Genomic DNA, 10,580 nt, shown 5'->3' on the forward strand with positions numbered 1-10,580 from the left:
TGTCAGTAGAATAACACCGTACTTAAAACATCAACTACACATATGTATCTTATGTAAGCTGTTTACTTTTTTAATAATCCCCCTTGGTATCTTTATTACTCAAGTTTGGGAAATTGACTTGTTGAATTCAAATCAAATTATTTTATGGAGTGAATATTCCTACTATTGAATAAAGAGTGACCTTAGAGTTGATTGAATGACGTAATTGGCTAACCACCAGTTAACATCAAACATTTCTTCCTTCTCTTTTTTTGTAGAAAAGATTCAAAGATGTAATGAAGATTGCTACGTGATCATTAAATTCCATTTCTTCCTTACCATGTTGACTAGAGTTGTACAAACTATGACTTAAAACAAGGGATAGGTATTTTATAAGTGTAAGTCCTTATTTGACTGGGAGTAGAATTGAGGATCAAAATCGGAGAAATTCCTGTCTACGTCTATACTGAACAAGGAGAGGGATTTTTGGATATTTCCTTCCTTTTAGCTGATCTAATTAAACGCCATGACAGCTAAGCTGTTCTCCTCCCAAGCCTTCTTCAAATGCTAAGGATTTTCCACGTTCTTTTTTCGGTTTCTTTTATTTATGCATACTAGCTGGAGATGTTGGATATGATTACATCATATAGATGAAAATAATATGATAATGTAAGAGAGAGCGGGGGGTTGTAGTTCAAATCGGAGTAGATGTTTTTTTATTCTTGAATGCGGGAAGAGAGAACATATAAGTATAAAGTGTAACTACGATTGTATATGCTCATGAATGACCAAGAGCAGCGCCGGGGATTTGTTGTGCAGTTATAAGTTCAAGTCTTGATTGGGTTTGGAGTAGAATTGACGATCAGTATCAGAGTAATCACTTTACCTCTATTCCTCCTCGCTATATACAGAGTAGGAGAATAAATTGTAAAAGTTCACGCCTCAACGTCTTCATAATAAGAAAGAAAACGTGATAGCTCCTTACATAATGTTCTCCTCTGGCCTCATCCCATAGTCCAGAGATCGACTTAGAGCCCCCACTCCCGACATAAAAGACAAACTCACAACTTATTCTACATCATGAGACCTTCCATCTACTTTTATGATCCTCCAAAATTCTAATTGTCTGAATATATCGAGAAAGTCGAGATCCCTGTCCTCCTAATCTAATAATATATTCGTATAGTCGCTTCCCTGTACCTGGCGAATTTGTTTTCGTATCATTAAAAGGTTGCAATAATTGAATTATAACTTTCCGCGTACGCGGTCTCCAATTTCAAAGTAGAAAAATAAAGTATGATGGGGGAGGGGGGAGGGGATTGTGTTTATTTCCTTCCTCTCACATATCGCATCTTGTATTTGTATCCAAAAAGAAACAGGAAAAAGGCCAAAATCATCTGGTAGTTAGTTCAATAAGTATATCTCACCAACTGATATTTATCTCTTAAGTACTTCCATTCTGTCATTGTCATATATTCTTTCTCCACAATTTTTAAAATGAATTACATATATATATTTTATATTATTGAAATCTCCTAAATAGTATTTTATTCGACACTATATCATTTATAATATTGTTTAGTAATATGTTATTAAAAGATTAACTATATTTTTATATAATAGCCAAAATTTATCTATAGAACTAATAGTTATAAAATAACTAATTTCTATGTATAAAGCACTTGGGATCAACAAGAATCCGTATTCCTTTACTTTTGGAAACGGAGCATAACTCTAGTTGAACTTATTCAACTAGAGTTATTTATCAAAAATAATAAATTGTGAAATAGCCATGACATATCAAGTGAGATGAGGTAATCGACAGGTTACAACAAAATGGATAAATTATTATGTGTTAGCGTCGTAATACCGTACTCACAGCTGCCTGAAGCTGATTGAATAAAACGTCCTGACAATGGAGTTGTGTTTCTCCCAAATATTCTTCAAGTTAATTTTAAGGTTTTTTTTTTTACAAAGCAGTATTTTTCAACTTTAATCTTGACTATTATTAAGAGAACATATCTGTTATACGACCAAAGTATGCTTTATGCCAGATGAAATCCTTATCTCCATTATAAATTGGATTCCTCTAACTTTAGTACACAAACGCACACATAAAATACTCAATGAAACTGCAGTAGCGTGATGAATGAAATGGGTTTATTATATCTTCATAAATTAATCACTTCATGCTTCCAAATCCGTGTTGTTTTACATATACATAGGTATCAGTTGTATATCAGATCAATGCATTGAAATGGAAAGGATATTTAATATTATTTTTCATCAAAAATGAACAATGTAGTTTTGTAAGGTTCCGTGATTTAAAAAATCAATCCATATAGTCATCAAATCCATGTTAATAGATATAATTCGTTGAAGAGCGTTTTGACTGACGTCACAAATGGCATCATATTTGAACGTCATTTGTTGACTTGTTAGAATTGTAAAAAATATGACCTAAGATGAGAGGGATGTTTTTGTTTGTTTTTGCAACCTGAACAGTGTCCACGCTGTAATCAGTACTTTGTCATTCTTCTTGAGGAGGGTACATATACGTATAGAATACGTGTGTGCATAAACAGTGGAGAGTTACTAATGATTTTTTGGTATATATTATTGTAAATCCTTCTTGGAAGATTAGATTAGAATTGAGAATCGGGATCGGAGTAATTACCGCATAGATATGTGATTGCTATATAAGTAGGGAGACTTGAGTTCCATCCTTCCTATCATAGCTACTCACATTTAATATAATATGACTTCATGACAGCTAAGCTACTCTCCCCAAAATAAGATTATCATTGTCAGCATTACCATGTTGTATTTTCGTTTCTTTCTTAATCATATTATTTACAATTTTACTACCCAAAAATGAAGAAACTTCCAATAAATCTATATGACACTTAATGACTTTGAATGGATACTACTTGATTTCAATAATGAATAAAGTAGTATTTGTTTTAAATTAAAGTAACAGGTACTCAAAATCCCTATGGTAACTTCTATAATTAGACACGATATGAGTATGAAAAATGAGAAACAGATCCTATTATTTAAATTGTACAAGTTAATTTTTTAACTTGGTATGGGAAAGAAGATTGTATAATAATTGTAATAACATATTTTAATACATGCAAGGTACGACCTCTATTTAGCAGCCGATAATAATTTTTGATTTTTATGGATTTTCTCCTAAACTAATTATCCAATTATCAAAATCCAGTCCCAAATTAAAGCTGAATCCTTTCTTTATTATTATTAATCAATATAATCACCTTTGGCCTCAATAATAGCCTCCATTCGACCTTGGAAACGGGAGCAGGTCTTGATGACCGTCTCTTTTGGCAGAATCTGGAATTTCCCCCGGATCCTGGACATCGGATTTTGTTTTGTAGGAAGAATGGCTGGTGTGTTGCTCAACTGCGTCCTACACAATGAGCTCCAAGGACTTGAAATCCAGTGAGGCTGTAGGCCAAACTCAAAGCCAAATATTTATATATATATATACATATATATTCTGACAATCCGGCCAATGTTTTTTTTTTTTTTTTTTGCAGTGTGACATGAAGCAGAGTTATAATTACGTCCAGAGTCTTTCCATTCCTTCTTGAGGCTTAAGAAGTTTACAATTTCAATCTTCTATCTTCCAACAACAAGGACACTCAGTCTTTTCCACGATTGTGCGATAAATATTTCGATGCCATTTTTTTGATTGAGGGCCAAACACTTCTAACTAGCCGGTAAAACAATTTTTCATTTTAATTATTCAATTTTTTTTAAATAACTAAGTCCCCCTCTGATAAGGGTTCCATATATAATATAATATAAAAAACGCATTGGAGGCATATATATTTTTGATAGACAATAAGGTTTAAGGCCTTTCATTAGTTGGTCCCATTTTAACTCCAAAGTGCAAGGCAATAGTTTACTATTTCTGTTAATCCGAATAAAATAAGGGCTTTTATTCCTATAAAGCATGGTTGTTTAGACCCTACAACTGACCGACAACAAAAACAACATCGCTGACGTTACATAAAAACGCTCTATAAATAATCTCCATTTTGTCCAAATGTATATTATTATTTCTTTGATTTCATGTTTTTGTCGATTTCCAGTGGATATTAGTACATAATGCGTTTCTTTTAATTAAGTATGTATGGTCCAAATCGTGAAATTAAAAAAAAAAGCTATGTACATATACCTTAGATAATCTAAAAGATTAATTCTTTTGCCATAATCTTTCTGTATATTTAAGTACAATCACTTATTTCCTTCTAAGTTGCATTCTGAGTTTCATAGTGAATGCTTAATAAATGATGTACTTGGGATCACGGATGTTGTCAATGTATGTATTTATTTTGTACAAGGGGGGGGTATGAAGCAGGGCTCTAATGAATTAAAATGCAGTGTCATCCATTTCATACAAAATTACTTATGACTATTGCAATGATGTAAAAATAACTGGATTTTCTCTTTGTGCAACACCTTTAAATCTTTCATTTCATCTTCCATGTCACGCACGGTTTTGTGTACATAAATTTGGAATAATAATGACTTTAGAACTGTGTGTATTTTTGTATCTACTATTAAAGCTAGTTATTAGTATCGTCACACAATATCTCTGTACAGGTTATTATGAATCTTCTGTTATAATAGGGACACCCATGATCAATTAGCATGAGGATTTGACTAAAATATAACATGTTGTGTTCTTGGCAGTAGACCAGTTCAAAAAATAAATTTAGGATTTGTGATTGAGTACAACTCTCAGTTCTGAAACATTAAAAAATGAAACAATTGCCATGTTGATGGATGAATATGTGATTAGGGATATTTCGATAACCAATGCAGTGATATGAGATAAGTATTTTACATACATAATTTAAAAGCTATAAGTTATCGTAACAAAATTTCTTTTGTATTTTTTTGAAATTTTTACGTGATTACTTTAAATTTCAGTTTCTTTTTTTTAAATAAACTGACAAATTTATATTTTTTTTAAATATAAAAGAATTTTGACTGGCTAGCCTTCCGATGACTCATTTTGTATGAGTCGGCTTGATGACAATGTAGTAACAAGCGTATGTAGCTTAAGCTCCGGACGCCATATTAAAAAAGAAAGGAAAATGTGAGTACATACTCGTATTTGCATTATTAGAACAAGGTTTGTCTATTAGTCGACACCTAATAACTCCGAGCAATGGCGTATACTTCCCCATGTAATATATATAAATATTAAAATTCAAATATCTCACATCATATTTCTGACAAACTTTGATAAGCTTTTATTGCTCTCATTTGAATCTCCTTTTGAAGATGGATTGTGTTGCAGGAAATTAATTTGAGGGATTCAAAAATTTAAGAATAACCCTAAATCCTCACTTTTAAGATAACAGTTATAGTCTTCCATACTTGACCATAAAAAGTTATATGCATTTCAATAATGATATCCGTCAATACGGGTAAAACAGTACCAGATTCAGATGATACTAGGGGATGTTGAATAACTTTTAATTCACTTTTTAATTATTGGTATACATCCCGCGGGAAATAACATGTGGTTGGTGTAAAATTGGACAACTACGAGTAGAAACCTGTGCCTGTATTGTCGCACTAAAACCATTCAATTATATAATCAAATTCAACTCAACTTACTTAATATACTTTTGGTTATTTTTTTTTGTCTTTCAAGCCATAATTCCTCAATTTACAGATGTTGCAAATTGTAACTTTAGGTTTTGTGGCATTCTATATTTATTCATTCCAGTCTTAGGAAAGGTTCTTATTAGTTTCCGTATCGATTCTTAAGAGCATCGGTCACTCTGACTGTCAGTTCTAGCACTAATTAAAAAAAAGACGAAATAAATTTAAGTGACGTCATCAATGACTGATTAGCAGGACTGAACTGGAAAGGATGGTAGTCTTGAGTCCTGAATATGGACTGATACCACATTTCTTGTTAAATAAGATTCAAGCCTTGCTATTCAAAGTATTAATGATTTACCATAAATAGACAATTAGTAGTAGTTGAAACTGACACACTTGTATTATATTGATTTGAGAGGTCATGTGTGAGGAAATTAGAACTGTCTGTAATTGTAAAGATAGCTATTTTTCTCAAGCACCTACTGCTTTTTAATTTTTTTAAATCGGACGAGATATGTAATTGGAGCAAGATTCAAAGCTTAGGGTATCAACTCTTCTTCGTGCAGGTCACCTCCAACAAAGGTGGCAAAGCTGACAGGAATGGCTCGTTTAGAATAATAAAAGGAGAATAGACAACAATAAGACCATAGAGGCTCCATAAAAACCCATCATTGGATATCCTTAAGGATGCCCCTGATCTGGTTCCCGGAGGGTTACATCCATGCACATCGACGTTTTCATGGCCAACTTGCTCTCCTGGGTTCGAGCAACTTCCTTGACGGCAACGTCAAGATAGCCCCCCTCAAACTGCAAAAATTACTCAGAGCTTCTTAGCTAACAACATTGCTTTCTGGGACAAGAGAATGTGGGGCCATTATACAGCCGTGATGTCAATCCCCTCGACTTATATTTCTGCCCACCCATCTAGAAAAGAAGGTCCTTTAGCATCTGTTACCCAAACGTTAAAGAAATAAATACCTCCATCGAGGAGGAGTGGGCTGCCATGGACCCAAACATCATTCACAATACTTGCACTATTTTCGAAAGAGACTTCTCGTCATCTGTGAGGCAAACGGCGGCTAAATCAAAATAAATCAATTGGACATTGGCTTTATATCAGAAAAAAATTGGTAAAGTTTTTTGTTAAATGTATAGTTAAAAAAAAAAGTGTATTTTCTTTTTTCTTTCCAAGTGTTTAAGTTTCAAGCTTCTACCCGGTATTTACAGTAGAACTACAGCTTACGAAATTACTTGATTAAAAATTTGGATAACGAGTGATGTCTCAAATGATTTGTAGCAATTTTCCCTGCTTTCTGTAGTCACCACTGCAAAAATACCAACCATACACTGCCACCAGACACCTTGAACGAATGGCAGTTCAATTCATTTTTAAATTATCAGTTAGTTTAGGGTTAGGATCCTTCTCAGACAAGTATATTGCATTTTTATTATTTAACCCCCCCCGTTACTGCCCCTCAAATCCTAATGCGATATCCTTTCCTGGGGTATTTAGGCATATTCAAAATGTTGTTAAACAAGGTATTATAGGGAACAGTGAACAAATTGAATACTTATACCCCATTGTACTTTATACCTTGAAGTCATAATCTGAAATAAAAAATTGAAATAAAAATTATGTAAATTGTAAAGGATAAATATTTATAAATTAATATCGAACAAGTGTTTATGTTCTATACAGAATCAGGTATTTCTATTCCTAGAGCTAATGTTTTTGTAAAGAAAAGAAGAGAGAGAGGAGAGCGCAGGAGCTGAACATATGGTACTACTGAATTAATAAATTTATTGCTATCAGCTGCCTGTTATATTGTTTTGAGGGAGAAAATGATTTACTACTATTAAGAACGGAAACTTATACATTTAAAATGAAATTAGTTTATGGAAAATATGCTACTTATATTTAAATTCATATATATTTATGAATTAATCATTATTTTTTAAATGCACCAAAGATAGGCAATAATGCTTAATTTAAAAGGAAAAGTGAGCATTAACGGCGCCCTATTGAATAGGGAACAAAAAAAAAAAAGTAAGAGCCAACACTACTAACGGACTCTAGACAAAGAGTGCACACTCAAGGCAAAGAAGGTAGGATTTAGTAATTCTCAATTCTGATTGGCTTAAAATTAGAAGCTGCTACATGTTCCTCCAGGTATGCAGCCAGTTTGAACAGACCGTCCCCCGCTAGTGAAAAGAGAAGAATATGGGCGACTACGTTACAACAATAACATCATATTATAGGTCGGTGTTAAGAACATAGTCTTCCTTTTTTCTAGATTGAAATGTTAATTTTCCACTTAACTGCTCTTTCCCTATAGTTCTTTAAACAAAACAACAGTTTCTCCTTTACTAACTTATAAAACTTAGTGTTTTCCTTAAAAATATGTCAACTCTATACATCTTTTACCCTCTTTTCATAGTCATAGTTGGGAAATATATGAAATTAGCGGTAGTAACCAGCATTGCCCGGAGTAATTATATGTCGACAAGAAGAATTTTTTTACTGTACTAATATTCAAGATAATTCCGCGATAAATCCTTACTATTATTCACCGTTATCAGTAGCACACTCAGTCGTAGCCACTCAATACCTATATCTATCCATATGACGTGTCAATATGAAGAGTTTCACAAAAAATAATTATGACTAATGAGTATTTTAGTCTTTAGAGGGCTCACTTAAAAAACAAACATAATTTATTTCAATATAACAGCGTTTATATTTCATTCAAAGCTTATAGAAATATTCTTCTATATTAGACTACATAAGAAACCTTTTTGAAACCTTGATAACTTATTCTGGAATCTATAAATTACTTTGAAAACTAAAAGTCTCACTCATCAAAATTAAATACTGAAAGTCCTTCATAAATCAGCAATATATATAGAAAGTGGAGCAACAATTTGATTCACACAAGGTATCACATGGATTTTTCAGCATCTGAGGTGAAACACACCTCAGGGAAGTATCAGAGAGTAAAATTTGTGTTTTTTTCATTGTTATTATTATAAGACAATTCCATACATGAAAAAAATGAGCTTAACATAACTCCAATAAAATACTTAAGTACAGGGTGGTCCAGATAAATTGGGGAAATCTTTTAATAAACAAACGAGATGGGCTAAACCATAATTTTTTTTATTGAAAGCTACATTCAATGACATTCCATTATTTATAATGAGATCTGACTTTCTAGATAATCTCAGGCCAACAGAGCTGGAATCTTTTACAAGCCCGGGCGACCTCCTGCAAATCCTACGGATCGACCATACCCCATAGATAGAATTCCAATGTTTTTATGTTTGGGCTGTTAGCAAACCAAAAATCTGGGATACATTTTGTTGGTAACACATGTGGGCCGGTGCACAGTCTTGTTGGAAGGTGTAATTTCTTCCTTGGGCTACTCAATGTATCTATGGAATGTAAATTAAAAATGCAAAACCAGAGTTGGTACATTTGCTTAGCTGGATCTGTGCGAGGTTGCACGGGCATGCCAAAGCTTGTGGTGCCGCGTGGCCAATGTTTTCAAGAAAAGCAGATATTTTTATAAATAATTGAATATCATTGAATGTAGCTTTCAAATAATAAAACAAATTACGGTTCTATATAAGTTCGTTATAAGGCTTTAAAGATTTTACCAATTTATCTGGACCACCCTGTGTACTTCAATAATGTTATTGTGTGGTTGTATAAGTGCATTGGAAAAGATCCCTTCAACTTTCCTTTAAAAAAAGGAACGAATTAACAGTTATTAAAAAGTGATAAACTGTAGAAAATTTATTAAAGAAACAGTTCAGGACACTATCCTTTTCTAGTACCGTTAAGCCAATGAACTCCTTCTACAGAGATGACGATGATGCTTGTTATTTATTTCAAGACACCATCCCTAAGGGAAAAGAAAATTACAGACTTTAATACATATATTATGTATGTATAATACATAATATATTATTTTTTCCAAAGTCAACAACCGTTGAGTGTATCATTAATTAATTTTTTTCCCGTCTTGAAATAAAGTTATTCTTGATAGAGGTAAAATAAAGGTATCTTCTATGTGAGAATGTTACTTTGATTGATTGACAGAGTGTTTATGTGATGATACTGGTAACCGTTAGTAAGTAAGTTACTTTTTATACAGACATTTATTATTTAAAGACGATAATGTTTCATTGAACTATAAGTTTCTTACTCAATATCAAACTCGATTTCAAAGTTGTTGATGGTAATTATTATTATATAATTAAACCACAATGCCTTGCCCATGGGTTTTCTTTGAGAAACAATCTCACATTACATAATAGCGGCAGTACAAACATATTGAAGGAATATAAATATCATTATTTATGATTCAATTGAAGATTGTTTCCTTTCAGCTATATAGTTTTTAGCCTTTTAATTTTGCCACACGTTTGACTCCTAGCCCTAATTAGGAGGAAATGGAATCATCCATCATTTTTTTAACTTCTGTTGGATAAAAAACATGTTTGTAAAGTGACATATTGGGCCTCAATAAAACAACAAACAAATTGATTGATAGCCATCGGATTATAGGCTTGTGGTGTACATGCCCATTCAATCCATTGCCGCTACCAAAGAAACCAGGATTGATTAATTCTTATTACTCAATGTACTGGGTGGAAACCTGAAACTAACACACATTTTTTAGGCTCTGTGTTAGGAATTAGAACTATCTATAATGGTATAGGTTGCCATGTATCTCAAGCAAATGCTGTTTAAAAAAAAACGACGAAAAATATCATCACAGCAAGATTCAAGGCTTAGGACATCATCTCTTCTTCGTGCAGGGCACACTTCAACAGAGGTGGCCAACCTGACGGGAATTACCCGTAAGCCCATTTAAAATGTTAAGAAGAGGCTAGACCAACGGCATTGTGGCACCCTGATATGTTTCCATGAGGGTTACATGCTCACG

The sequence above is a fragment of the Lepeophtheirus salmonis genome, chromosome 7 (assembly GCF_016086655.4).
Source record: "Lepeophtheirus salmonis chromosome 7, UVic_Lsal_1.4, whole genome shotgun sequence".
Classification (NCBI taxonomy): domain Eukaryota; kingdom Metazoa; phylum Arthropoda; class Copepoda; order Siphonostomatoida; family Caligidae; genus Lepeophtheirus; species Lepeophtheirus salmonis.